The sequence below is a fragment of the Coregonus clupeaformis genome, unplaced genomic scaffold (assembly GCF_020615455.1).
Source record: "Coregonus clupeaformis isolate EN_2021a unplaced genomic scaffold, ASM2061545v1 scaf1700, whole genome shotgun sequence".
Lineage (NCBI taxonomy): Eukaryota > Metazoa > Chordata > Actinopteri > Salmoniformes > Salmonidae > Coregonus > Coregonus clupeaformis.
Window position 1 is genome coordinate 1 of NW_025535154.1, and position 11,034 is coordinate 11,034.

Here is an 11,034-nt window from a genome sequence, read left to right on the forward strand (position 1 = left end):
TTTCTCTTTTTATTATCAAAAAATTCAATTTTTTACAATATTTACAGTACAATATTACAATGAACAATACAGCAGACACTATCCTAACATAGGCAGGTGAACAATTCACCCCTATCAAATCAAAGAACCCAAAGAAATAAAAATACAGAAAAAACCCAGACATGACTAAGACATAACAAAATCCACCCACAAAATAGGCAGATAAAAGCCACCCCCTATCAAAAAAATAAACAAAGAAAATATTCAAAATAATTCTTTCCAAAAATAATCTAATATAGACATTAGACATACTCCATTTCAGAAGTTAACCCTAACTCCCCCTCCTCCCTCCTCCATAGACACTAAAGTACTCCCCTTTATAAACATACTTTCAAATTTCTCTAGTTTTGCATTATACATTAAATCCACCTGCTTTCTTAAACCTGCTTTAAAAATTACCCAGACATTCACCTTTTTCCCTTCAAAATGTTTCATATTCCTTCTACTGTAAATTGCATACCTCACAAAACTCAACACAATATTCAACAGGTACACATTCACACCCAAACATTTCCCCATTACTCCAAATAATATTAACCTATCCCATACAAAGCTTTCTAAAAACTCTTTTCTCCAGTGCCTCCACAGTAAAATTTTTACTTCCTTAAAAAAAACCTGTCAGACTTGGACATTCAACAAATAAATGCAACAAAGACTCTGGCTTCATCATACACACATCACATTCCCGCCTTACATCGCGGTTTATCTGATGTAAAATAATATTTGTGTATATACGATTATGCCGTATCATAAAATCCATGTTCTCACAATTTCGTTTATTCCCAAACAAAACCAAATTCTCCCACATCAAAGAAACATCCAAGTCAATAAACATTTTTTTCCACATCCTCTCAGCCGCAGAGCCTACACACACAGACTTCAACATACACTTGTACAATCTTTTCTGTGTTACTTTTGATAAAACTTGTTTCCCGATCCTTTACCCACATAGAGACTTGGCAGCACATACAAGTCCTCATATTCCCCCCTCCCCATTTATCACTTTTATCCACTCACCCGGAATACATAATTTAATTCTTTCATATATCTGCAATACTAATTTTCTCTCCACTGTATCATCAACCTCCCACACAGTATCCAGAATTGCCTGCCCCCTTAAAAACCCCGGTATAACCTCGTAAAGAAAATCTTTTACCAATATTAACCCAGCCTTCATGAACATTTTGTTGTACAGCACCTTCCCACCACTCTCTATTTTCGGATTCAAAAACACAGGCTGATTAAATATGTTGTCCTTATTTGTACATGTGTACTCAATCTTAGGAAGAAATTCCCCCATGCCAAGAACACCTCTTTATAGAACTCAGGCAAACCCTCCAACATATCCTTCTTCCATGCCATCAATAATCCACTTTCTTCACAACCCCCACTTCTGTACAAAAAATGTTTAAAAACCTTTTCCATCCATAATCTACCTCCCCATATAAGTATTTTTGCACAGTTTTTATTCTCATTGCTTTTCTCTTCACATCCAAATCTACCAATTTCAACCCCCCATCCTTTAAATCCGAGATAAGAGTTGCCCTTGCAATCCTAGTCCCCTTCCCCTCCCATAGGAAATCTGTAACCAAACCATTGAATTCTTTTAACACCCATTGTGGCATATCCAACGAACCTAGAACATAGATACATTTGGATGCCACCAAAGAATTAATCACCACCACCTTCCCCCTCAAGAACAGTTTTCTTGCCTTCCAATAGGATAGAGTATGTTTTATTTTATTCAAAACCCCAGTCCATGTCTCATCTCTCGTCCCTTCTTTATCCACCCCCAAAACCACCCCTAAAGTCTTTATATAACCTTCAGCCTTTTTGAAAGGGAATCCACAGTCCACTTTTTCATCTATCCCCACATACATTATTTCAGATTTTTCAACATTAAGTTTTGCCCCTGATGCCTTGCCATATACCTCAAAACACTCCATTACATTCTTCACACTTTCAACATCTATCACAGTACATGTAGTATCATCCGCATATTGCTGTATAACACTCTCCCCCATCCGGTATCCGTATACCTCGAATTAATTTGTTTGCTTTAATCATTACTGCAAGCGGCTCCACCGATAAACTATAAAGAGCAGCTGATAACGGACATCCCTGCCTAACAGATCTCTCCAGAGGAAAAGAATCTGTTAAAATCCCATTACATTTTACTCTACTCCTTGCATATCCATTCAGTAGTCTAATCCAACCTATCATTCTTTCACCAAACCCAAATTTCCCAAGTGTACGCAGTAAAAGGAATGATCAACTCTATCAAAAGCCTTATTTAGATCCAAACTCATCACAAACCCCCCTTCCTCCCCCATATGCTTTATCACATCCCTTATTGTTCCCACTGTGTCAGAAATATCCCTCCCTGGTACACTATATCCTTGTGTCTCTGCTATTACTCCTCCCATAACTTTTTTAACTCTATTAGCTAAGACCTTGGCTAAGATCTTATAATCACAATTTAAAAGTGTCAACGGTCGATAATTATCCAAATTTTCACGACTCCCTTTATTTTTATACAATATGGTTACAACTCCTGTGGCCAGCGAATCTGGCACCACTTGAGTCTTTTCAATATCTTCATACAGTTTTCTTAAAATTGGAGCCAACAAATCTGCAAAAGATTTATAAAATTCAGATTAGGCCATCAGACCCGGACTCCTATTGCAATTAGCTTCTAATATGGCTTCCTTAATGTTAGTTAGACTCATATCTTCATCACACATGTTTTTTTCTCCTTCTGTTAACTTAGTATCCACATGTTCAAGCACCTTATCCATACAGGCTTCATTAACCTCTTCTTTTTTAAATAAGCATTCATAATATCTCTCGACCGTATCCAGAATCCCCACCAAATCATTAACCTTTTCCCCTTTATCATTAATTAACTCCGTAATATAAATCTTCTCTTGTCTTCTTTTTTCTAAATTCAAGAAAAATGAAGTACATCTTTCCCCCTCTATCGCATATTGCACTCTACTCCTTACAATCGCCGCATTGCATTTCTTCTTCTCATATTCATCAAGTGCATCCTTAGCCAGTAAATAATCCTCCACCCCATGACCTTCATCCTTTTCTATACACTCAAGTTCATGTTTAACATTCTTACGTAGTTCCCTTTCCTTCTTTTTCAAAAAATAATTCCTCTTAACAGCATATTTTATAGTCAATTCCTTACATTTGGTTTTCAGCCCCTCCCACCACAACCCCATATTCACCTCCATTAACTGTTGTCTTTTGGCCTTCCCAATACATTCTGATATCATCTCAATATAATTTTCCTCCTCTAGCAAGCTATTATTTAAACACCACAGCCCACCAGATTTAGTATGTGTCCTTACTCCACAAGAAAATACCACCGCCGCATGATCACTAAAAGCTGTAAAAACATACTTAATTTCTTTCATAAAATTCCTTAAACCCTCATTTACTAAAACCAGATCTATTCGCGTCTGTTTCAACTCCCCTAAAACCACCTGCCTTCTAGAAATTCCTCTCTTGTTCGGATTCTCCTCCCTCCATATATCAATCAAACTGTTTTCAAACATAATCTTCCTTAAGACCCCCTAGATACGTCATTTCTAAAAATAGCTCCCCTTTTCATATCTAATCTATTCATTTTAACATTAAAATCCCCTACTAAAATACAGTTACCCTTGCACCATTTCCCTAATTCTAAAAATAAATTATTTCGCTCTATCTCATTATTCGGCATAAATATTTATAATCCTAAAAACCCTATTCATATATTCAAAATCCAAAATTAAAATCCTCCCATTATTATCATTATATATCTTCTTCACATTTTCTACTACATCCTTCCTTAATAAAATTGCGACCCCACTTGAATTTCCCCTGCCATTGTTAACATAAATAAAATCCCTCCATATTTGTTTTACTTCTAAAACACATGCATTATCCCAGTGCGTCTCTTGAATACATAAAATATCTGAATTCTTCATTTGTACTATTCTATTAAATTTTCCCATTGTTCTCAAACCATTTGCATTTATTGACATTATATTTACCATTCTAATAAATAATAGAATAATAAAATATAATTTCATTATCCTCTACCTGTTATCCAGTTTCTTTCCTCTTCCACCCTTTCTCTCCCCCTCTTCCCCCGCTTTCCTCTTCCTGTATCCTTCCCTCGTTCTTTCAATCTTTTCTCCATCATCCGTGTCCGATATCTCCTCCAAGTCCATGTTATCCATCCAACTCAATTTCTTGTCACCCTCATCCGTTGTGCTCCCCATTTTCATCTCCGTCTCTGGTATTGTCATCGTTGTGCTCCCGTGTTCATCTCCGTCTCATGTATAGCCGTCGTTGTCGTTTCTGTTATTGTTCTCAAACTCGAACCCCTCTCCATTTCTTCACCCCCCGAGGTACTTGTTAGTACTGTGCTATCCCCCAATACCTGTGAGTCCCCCGTGCTTCCCCCAGCCCACTCCCCTCCTCCTGAAAACTCCCTCTTCTTATTTCTGAGTCCATACTACTCCCAATTTCATTCATCTTCTGGTCCTTCTCCCTTCTTCCTTCCTCCGTCTCTCCACTCTCCACCACGTCCTCTCCTCCATCTTCTTCTCCTTCTTGCGACAATACACCTTCTTCCTCGAATAGTGCTTGACTCCCCTCTTCATCCTTATCCTCTCCACAGTTGCACTCCGCCAATCTCTTTCTGCATCCACCACAGAAATTCCTTTCCCTCTCTCCAACACATTCTCTCACATAGTGTCCTTGCTTGCCACATTTGAAACACTTAAATTCAGGGCAGTCTTTAACTATGTGCCCGGGTTGAATACACAACCGACACACTCTGACCTGCTTGTCATGAAGGACCCTAAAATATTCTGCTCCCTCCAACGTCTCAATTCTTGTAGAGTAAGGCAATGATGTCACTTTTTCTGTGAACTTGACTTTGCAATAACGTGTCCCATCAGCCACCTCCGTTCCTGGCCAAACTCTCCTCCTTATCTCGATACGGCTTCCACTCCCCATCTAATCAGCTTGTCCAGTATCTCACTATCTTCTACATATACTGGGAGATTCATAAAAGACACCACCAATTCCTTCACATTAACGTCTCTCGCCACAATCCTGGTGTCCTTTATCCGTATTCCATCCATTAACCGTTCTTTTCCTTTTCCGTTTCTCATCGTAATTTCATACTTCTTTTCTCCTTTCATTCGGCATCCCACCACCTCTCCACACGCCTCCTTAATTGCTCGTAGTAGTTCCATTGTCGTCACTTTGTCATCTCCTTCCAACTCAATTGCCACCGTGTATTCTTTGCCATATTTCCTTCCTTCTTTATCTTCATTTTTCTCCCGTTTCGCCTTTTCGTTGTCTTTGTCCATTCCGTTTGTCATTTCCATGTTGTCCGTCATAGTGATTCAAAAAAAGAATCCGAAAAGAAAAAAACTCTCCCCCAAGCAGCAAAACTGCAAGGGGGGAAGACTAACCAAACTTAAAACTATTCAACTGCAAGAACAAACAAAAAATATATTTCGAAATCCAAATAATTAACAAAAATAGCTCTCGAGCAAACACTCTTCAGCAAACACTCACTCACAGCTCAAACCTCGCACCTGTCGTCACTTCTCCAATCAGGATGGGCGTATTCAGGCTGGTATGGCCGTAAGCGAGGGAACAACTCTTGGTACACTATATAAAGTCAATGTGTCACTCACTCTGAAAGGGACACAGAAACGTATCCACTTTGTGACACAAACTGAAGAAGCTCAACCCCTGCTTACATTTCCAATATATATATACAGGTAAAAGTCAGTAAATTAGAATATTTTGAAAAACTTGATTTATTTCAGTAATTGCATTCAAAAGGTGTAACTTGTACATTATATTTATTCATTGCACACAGACTGATGCATTCAAATGTTTATTTCATTTAATTTTGATGATTTGAAGTGGCAACAAATGAAAATCCAAAATTCCGTGTGTCACAAAATTAGAATATTGTGTAAGGGTTACATTTTGAAGACACCTGGTGCCACAAACTAATCAGCTGATTAACTCAAAACACCTGCAAAGGGCTTTAAATGGTCTCTCAGTCCAGTTCTGAAGCCTACACAAACATGGGGAAGACTTCAGATTTGACAGCTGTCCAAAAGGCGACCATCGACACATTGCACAAGGAGGGAAAGACACAAAAGGTTATTGCAGAAGAGGCTGGCTGTTCTCAGAGCTCTGTGTCCAAACACATTAATAGAGAGGCAAAGGGAAGGAAAAACTGTGGTCAGAAAAAGTGTACAAGCGATAGGGATCACCGCGCCCTAGTCAAGATTGTGAAAAAAACCCATTCAAAAATGTGGGGGAGATTCACAAGGAGTGGACAGCTGCTGGAGTCAGGGCTTCAAGATCCACCACCAAGAGACGCTTGAAAGACATGGGTTTCAACTGCCGCATACCTCGTGTCAAGCCACTGTTGACCAAGAAACAGCGCGAAAAGCGTCTCACCTGGGCTAAGGGAAAAAAGAGCTGGACTGCTGCTGAGTGGTCTAAAGTCATGTTTTCTGACGAAAGCAAATTTTGCATTTCTTTTTGGAAATCGAGGTCCCAGAGTCTGGAGGAAGACAGGAGAGGCACAGGATCCACGTTGCCTGAAGTCTAGTGTAAAGTTTCCACCATCAGTGATGGTTTGGGGTGCCATGTCATCTGCTGGTGTCGGTCCACTCTGTTTCCTGAGATCCAGGGTCAACGCAGCCGTCTACCAGCAAGTTTTAGAGCACTTCATGCTTCCTGCTGCTGACCTGCTCTATGGAGATGGAGATTTCAGGTTCCAACAGGACTTGGCGCCTGCACACAGCGCAAAATCTACCCGTGCCTGGTTTACGGACCATGGTATTTCTGTTCTAAATTGGCCAGCCAACTCCCCTGACCTTAGCCCCATAGAAAATCTGTGGGGTATTGTGAAAAGGAAGATGCAGAATGCCAGACCCAACAACGCAGAAGAGTTGAAGGCCACTATCAGAGCAACCTGGGCTCTCATAACACCTGAGCAGTGCCAGAAACTCATCGACTCCATGCCACGCCGCATTAATGCAGTAATTGAGGCAAAAGGAGCTCCAACCAAGTATTGAGTATTGTACATGCTCATATTTTTCATTTTCATACTTTTCAGTTGGCCAACATTTCTAAAAATCCCTTTTTTGTATTAGCCTTAAGTAATATTCTAATTTTGTGACACACGGAATTTTGGATTTTCATTTGTTGCCACTTCAAATCATCAAAATTAAATGAAATAAACATTTGAATGCATCAGTCTGTGTGCAATGAATAAATATAATGTACAAGTTACACCTTTTGAATGCAATTACTGAAATAAATCAAGTTTTTCAAAATATTCTAATTTACTGACTTTTACCTGTATATATTTGAGTCTTGTTGAGGGGGGGGGGAAGAGGGCATATCCTATGTTGATTTGCACTCACCTGGTGTCACAGGTCTGAATTAGCCCCTGATTAGAAGGAGAGGATGAAAAACGGAGGTGTTTCTGCCCTCCAGGACCGGAATTGAAGAACCCTGGTTTAGTGTGTTAACACACTATTGGTAGTTTGTTGTAACCAAGTATTGGTGCTAAACTGTGTGTTATTGGATGCTAGCATGCTAGTTAGCCATGGCGTCATAGTTAGGCATCGTGGGCTGTTGTGGGTAGTTACTGTAGGTTAGCATTGTTTTTCGGCGGTGCCGGGTCTAGCACGAAGCTAGCTAGCTAGCCGTTCTTCAAACAAAGTCAACACAGTGGCCATTGCTAGCTAGCCAACACGACCAGCTAACTGTACTGTAGTAGCTAAATACAATATACTTATGCTAGCTAGCCAACCTTTAATTATTGCTGCGTTATGAAAGGAACTAGACACGGACGCGAATGATCTGTTTAGTGTGTTAACACACTATTGGTAGTCTGTTGTAACCAAGTATTGGTGCTAAACTGTGTGTTATTGGATGCTAGCATGCTAGTTAGCTATGGTGTCATAGTTAGGCATCGTGGGCTGTTGTGGGTAGTTAATGTAGGTTGGCATTGTCTTCGGTGTAGCACGTTACTGCTATCTTCAACTTAATGGTGCCCACTTTATCTGGGATGGAGTCTCCTCTCCATCTCTCCAGATTTGACATCACACTGGCTAGAGGAACCTGGTGTACCCGCCACCCGCCAGTAGCTGTCATTTGATTTGAACTGTCTAATCAGAGACTTAAACACATTAGTTCCCACAATGAGTTCATCAACCTGCCCATCAACAATAAGCACTGGGACTACATAACAGAAGCCATAAAGTTGAATTTTTAAGTCACACATGCCCACTGGGCTAGTTTGTTCCCACCACAACCCACCAGGATGATGTCTGAAGGAGCTAGAAAGTTCCCCTCTACCACTCCTGCCTCCCTCAACCGAGGTACAATATCTGCGCGCAGAGTAGTAGCCATGGACCCACTATCTAACATCCCCTTCAGCTCAACTTTATCCTGTACTAGCACAGTGGTGTAAAACAAACTGTCATTCTGATTGTGTTCTGAAAAATGACTGTGTTGTTCTTGGGTACTGACTCACAAAAGTAAGAATAAACAGATTGGATATCATCATCAGTGGAGAAAAAATAAGAATGCCCCACATTGCCCTCATTTAGCAGACGCTCTTATCCAGAGCGACTTACAGTTAGTGCATACGTTATTAATTTTTTTCATACCCCGCGTGGGAATCGAACCCACAACCCTGGCGTTGCAAACACCATGCTCTACGAACTGAGCCGGCCATTCCCTCCACTACCCTAGGCGACGCTGGTCCAATTGTGCGCCGCCCCATGGGTCTCCCGGTCGCGGCCGGCTACGACAGAGCCTGGATTCGAACCAGGATCTCTAGTGGCGAGACTCCTGAGTGGCGCAGTGGTCTAAGGCACTGCATCGCAGTGCTAACTGTGCCACTAGAGATCCTGGTTCGAATCCAGGCTCTGTCGCAGCCGGCCGTGACCGGGAGACTCATGGGCGGCGCACAATTGGCCCAGCGTCGTCTAGGGTAGGGGAGGGAATGGCCGGCAGGGATGTAGCTCAGTTGATAGAGCATGACGTTTGCAACGCCAGGGTTGTGGGTTCGATTCCCACGGGGGGCCAGTATAAAAAAAATATGTAATCACTAACTGTAAGTCGCTCTGGATAAGAGCGTCTGCTAAATGACTAAAATGTAAATGTAAATGTAGTGGCACAGCTAGCACTGCGATGTAGTGCCTTAGACCACTGCGCCACTCACAGACTGAGTATTGCTGACCAGAGCCTTCTCTAACAAAGTCAAAACTTTCTTTAACGTCCCACCCTCAGATACAGATGGTACCTGGTCTGGTTCACGGCCACATTGAGAAAAAGATGACACATTAGGTCTTTTCACAGGACCCACTCCCTCCTGAGGGCAGTCAAAAACAGCAGCAACCTGCTGTGAAAGTTGTGTTCTACATGCTTTACGTTCCCTTAACAGTTCATCCAACCGATCCTGTACCTCACTGGCTGTCCAGTCACGAATGGGTTTGCTCTTGAACACTTGGGCCAACTCTTTATCAGGACAGTTGCGTACAAACATGACTGCCAACTCTGAGCACTGATTGGGTAAGGTCCTGCCCTCACTCACAAGGTACTGTTCGGCTGCCTCTGCAGCTTTGTTAAGCCTAATCCAGAAATCTATTGGACCCTCATTAGCATATGGTTTGATTGAATAGAAATCAGCTAATGGCATACCTGAGCAGACAGTATCCCCAAAGTGTTGCTTGAAAACACTGAACACCGCCTTAACATCTGTGACAACAAGGTTGTTACGCTTCCAGACTTTGGTCACATCCCGTGCTCTCCCCATGAGCCTAGACATCACCTCCCCAACATTCCCAGACCCAGTGTAACCCCTCTTCTCTAGGTAGACTTCCATTAACTCCTCCCACTCCAGGACAGAGTACTTATCTGAGCCATCACCCCTAAAAAGAGGTGGAGCACTAACATCTGACTTCACAACCAGATTCAGCTTGGACGCATCAATAAAGGTTGACCCACACTGCTCAGGCAGGGGAAACTGCTGGGGTTGGTGAGGGGGACGGGCAGGAGAAAGACTTGAAACCCCAGGCTGCAGTAAACTCGCTCTGATAGATTCTCCTATCTCTGAACCAATCTGCTTAATAAGGTCACTAAGCTGACTCGGAGGCGTCCCATTATCACCGAGTACTGTGGATGATGGTACATCAAAAGACAGAGGTGGGATACCCTGGTCAGGTGGAACAAACATGTAGCATATTCATTAGATACAGGTATTCGTGCCTCCCAGTGCTTGCAAACTCAGGACTAGCAAACGCTCTACTCCCAGGAGCTGACTGTACAATTGGTGTAAATGGAAGGACACCCCTCCCTCTACCCACACTAAAATCCACAGCATAACACGTCTTATGGATTTGAGAATCTTCCATGGCTCAACAGAGCACTAAAATACAATGTAATTTAGTGCATTCAAATACCAAAAAAAAATTATGCAATAAACAAATTCATCCAAAACATACAAATAAGCACGAATACCTGTATCTAATGAATATGCTACATTCACTTTCACTGTTTACAGTATATATTCACTTACAGTAAGCCATCAACAAATTCACATGCGCAGGTCGTGCACCTCATCCACATGCACAGCTCCGGCGGTCGGCTTGAGCTGACCAGTCGGCAGGTCACGTAATTAGGACACTGCCACAACTGGAATTCTGATGGTTGGATAATTTTTATTCGACCTGCACACGAAGAGACAACACACAATATGTTAGCTCTTGGTGCAGCCACAGCTCTCGGGCACCTTGCTAGTTGAAGGTCAGGCAAAAATGAACAGGTGCTGCATGCACACATTCAGTGCCTAACAACACACTATACAATACAAGTAAAATGATATACAACATAATTCTGACAAAAATAAATGACATACCTGTACACGAAGAGACAACA